Genomic DNA, 3,672 nt, shown 5'->3' on the forward strand with positions numbered 1-3,672 from the left:
ATCTCAACACAGCAATGCATTTTATTAGAGACAGAGTTCTTTCTGTCATTGGCTTCTATATTTATTCATAAAAACATTGTTACAGTGGACACAAAACCAGGCTCGTACAGAATGAAGGACTGTAGTGGGGAAGCCACTGAAGGGAGAACAATATGTACTATGCTCGCCTTCTCACTCTGTCTCACTCACTCACACACACAAACACACACTTTTCAACTAACGGACAGCCTTCACAGCTCAGTGCACAACTTAGAAAGTCTTAAAAATCATTGTCATTTGCTTGAAAAAGGAAGGAAGGGCAGGGTCCTCCGGCAGCTGGACGGTGTGCGGTGGGGAGTGTGTGCCAGACAGAGAAGAGAGCCAGTGGGTGTCAGACGGGGAAGGGGAGCTGCCATGTTTCGGAAAAGGCGTAACGCCTTGTCCAGATAACCCCTTCACAGAGTGTCCGGCGTCTCATCCACATTTCCTCCTAAAGAAACAAGAGACAGACCCCCAACATCCGGCCTCATCAACACACATTTGCATTACAGTGAATGCCAACATTTCCTAGAGGACAAAAGTCCACGTCCCACAGAGAGTACAGTACAGTATACCACTGTAAATGCTGCTGTATTTGACTGTAATGCAGTGTCACACAGAAACTACAACCCTCTCAGGCTCTTCATGCCCACTCGTAACTAAGGGTCCCTTATGGGATGGCTGGAGCTTCACTCAGATTGGCCTACCCCCTTGTAAGCTATTCTCTAAGGTGCAAGTGTAAGGTGCCTAAATGTAGGCTAGCTACCTCCCACAAAATGTAAACCCAGATTAATGCTGCATGCTCTTCTCCCTCGTGTTCATATCGCCTACCTTTGCCTTGGAGTCGTTAACCGAGCAGCCCCACCATCCTGCTTCACCGCAGCTGCTGCTGCGCCCTCACCGTCCATCACAGCATGTAGATGATGTAGGAGAGGAAAACTAGGCCAATGATGGCGAAGAACATCAGCACCAGGATGTCCAACATGGTGAGCTGAAAGGAGAACGGACCCCTGCGTGACGAGCCTACCCGAGAGGAAACGGCATTTCCGTTGCAGCCCGGAGGAGAGAGAGAGAGAGAGAGAGAGAGAGAGATATAGATAGAGAGAGGGAGAGAGAGAGAGAGAGAGAGAGACCCCTCCCCCTCGTACGCGCGCTCCCTGTTTCTAGAAGGTTTCAGTAGAGGGGGAAGCAGCTGAGGAGGATGAGAATGGGGGACACGTTAAATAGGAAGATGGCTAATATTTTAACATGATGAACTTTAAAATTTAACCAGCGTGTATATTTTTAGATAAATTAAATTAATAGCCAATCAAATCTACAGTAATTACGTCGTAATTTGAGCAATTATCAATTAGACATTATAATATAATGGTGATAAAAAAAATACCTAGTCACAAGTCTAAGGTTGTGATCCAAATGGCTCCCTATTTATATTCCAGGGCACTATTTTCTCTCGGATTTTAAAGTAGGCTGTGTCCAAAACGTAAGGTAGCTGCCTTGATGCCTTTCTGCCTATGCTGTCTCAAGTCAGTACCTTAATAGGCAGCATTGTGATGAAGGTATGAAGCTCCCAGCAACCTAATCTCATTTGAGACGCATTTTACAGGCAGCAGGATACACAAACTGCAGCCAGCTGGTGGCATAAAATCATTAATCATAAAAAAAAAGCCCCAACTAGGCTATTTTACTGGCAAATTCTCATCAGAAATAAAATATCAATATCAAAGCTTTTTCTCTTGAGATCAAAGGATTATGGGATATTTAAGACAGTGAAGGATACATCAGTGCTGTGGTTGTGGTTGTTATAGGCCACTGGATGCCGTGAAGTTGAGATATCTATTTCTCAGCAACACAACGATTATACAAACGATATACGTTTTAATTCAGAATTCAGTTTGTGTGTGTGTGTAGATTTACACACGGCTCAGCCACTCATGGACCGGTGCTGATGCATGTTGATGATGAAGAAAAGGCTAAATGAATTTGTGTTTCTACCATTACTAAACAGTGCAATACTAATGAGGGTAATAATTATGGTTCCAATTTGGTCACAGCCTAAATAAACTACTTTTATTGATGGAAGAACAGTTTATTGCAAAGTTCAAATAATAAATAATTGATTAAAACAAGTTTCATTGTATTTTACGTTGTTGCGTTTTTTTTTTTTTTTCAAGAAATAAGCCACCTGAAGTAAAGCCTGAAGTAACTGATTGTATACATTTGTTTAGATTAGATTTTTTACTAGTGGGAATTTAATTATTATATGTGTAAATTCACTTCCAACAAAAACAGAACAATTCAGGTGTCAATATCAATAATACAATTATTTATGTAATAATTAGAAACTCTGTTACAGTTAAGTTACTTGTATAAACTTAATTACCACATACTGGAATTTAATTCATTAAGATCAATTGAATTCTGACAAGAATCCTGACTAGTGAGAACAAAAACATCTACTAGTATTTTTTACACATTATTCACAAATGTTTCTCTTTAAATTGTCAAATAAAATGTTTTGCACTAGTAGCAATAACAGTCTACTAGTTCAGTCAACAGTGGATTAAATAATACCAAGTTAAATAGAAAAGAAAGGAATAGAAAAGGAATACTCTTAACCCTTCCCGAAAGAGCGACAGGACCAATGCTAAAGCAACAGTCCATGTTTAAACACACTTGTTCTAATTTTTTGTTCATTTATTATTATTATTATTATTATGTTAAAATGATTTTGATAAATAAGCTACACTAAGCATTAATGTGTTCAATTGGTCCTGGAGAACAAGAAACATTTCTACAAATCTGTGGGTTGTTGTGAGAACTATAGATAAACTGAAACTGTTTTGCATAAAATCAGTATTGCTCTTTCAGCAGCGTGACAGCTAGCATTCTGATCGCACTGCCTTCTGTTAGCTTTATGAGTGAAAAGTGTTGCATGGAAATGTACAATATCACTACCCACACAATTCAAAAAGGGCCTGGTAAACTAACACACATTCAGTCCTTAAGCTGGTACACCCTGTTTACACCTGGTCACTTTATGTGACTAGATTCCTAATAAGATTTTAGCCACATGCATTCACACACAGCAGTTAAATGCCTGTATAAGTCCAAGTATGACAATTCACCCATTACACAGCAATTATTACTGGTGTTTTGGTGCTTATTACTCAGACCACCTCCTGAGATCGGATTTGTATCCGTTTGAAATGTGTCTTGGGTGCGTTTACACTTGAATTTTCATGTATCTTTGTCTTATCCAGATATTATCCAGATACTTAAGATGAATAAGGTGTAAAGAGGGTCTTGCAGTGACATAAAAACAAAAACACAGCTGTTAGAAAATATTGTTTTGTTGTTTTGAAGGTCTATTAAACTTCTATAAGACATTTTGGAAGCCCTATGAAAACATATGGGGATGCATTTTTGTCCAGTTAAGTGCTAAATAAGTAGAATTCCCAGGATAGATATGACTAAACTCTGCAGACTAAAACTTGTGCAGATACTTCTTGTATCATACATCCTGCTCAGTCCAAATGAAAAAAAAAGGCAGAGAAAGTGTAACAGGCTGATGAGCTCCAGAAGTTACATATTCACCAAGTGAACTGTTTGATACACATCAGAAAAGCAAAAGCAGTGACCAGACACGACATC

General features: G+C 39.2%; 1 long non-coding RNA gene across 1 annotated transcript; it reads right to left on the bottom strand.

Annotated features, from left to right (window-relative positions):
* Positions 1–19: 19 nt before the first annotated feature.
* Positions 20–1,104, bottom strand: LOC140574359 (uncharacterized). The gene is made up of 2 exons (XR_011980721.1): positions 850–1,104; positions 20–469 (listed from the first exon to the last, which is right to left on the bottom strand). It is a non-coding gene; the product is annotated as an uncharacterized lncRNA (long non-coding RNA).
* Between the last annotated feature and the right edge of the window lie 2,568 nt (positions 1,105–3,672).

The sequence above is a fragment of the Salminus brasiliensis genome, chromosome 12 (genome assembly GCF_030463535.1).
Source record: "Salminus brasiliensis chromosome 12, fSalBra1.hap2, whole genome shotgun sequence".
Taxonomy (NCBI): Eukaryota; Metazoa; Chordata; class Actinopteri; order Characiformes; family Bryconidae; genus Salminus; species Salminus brasiliensis.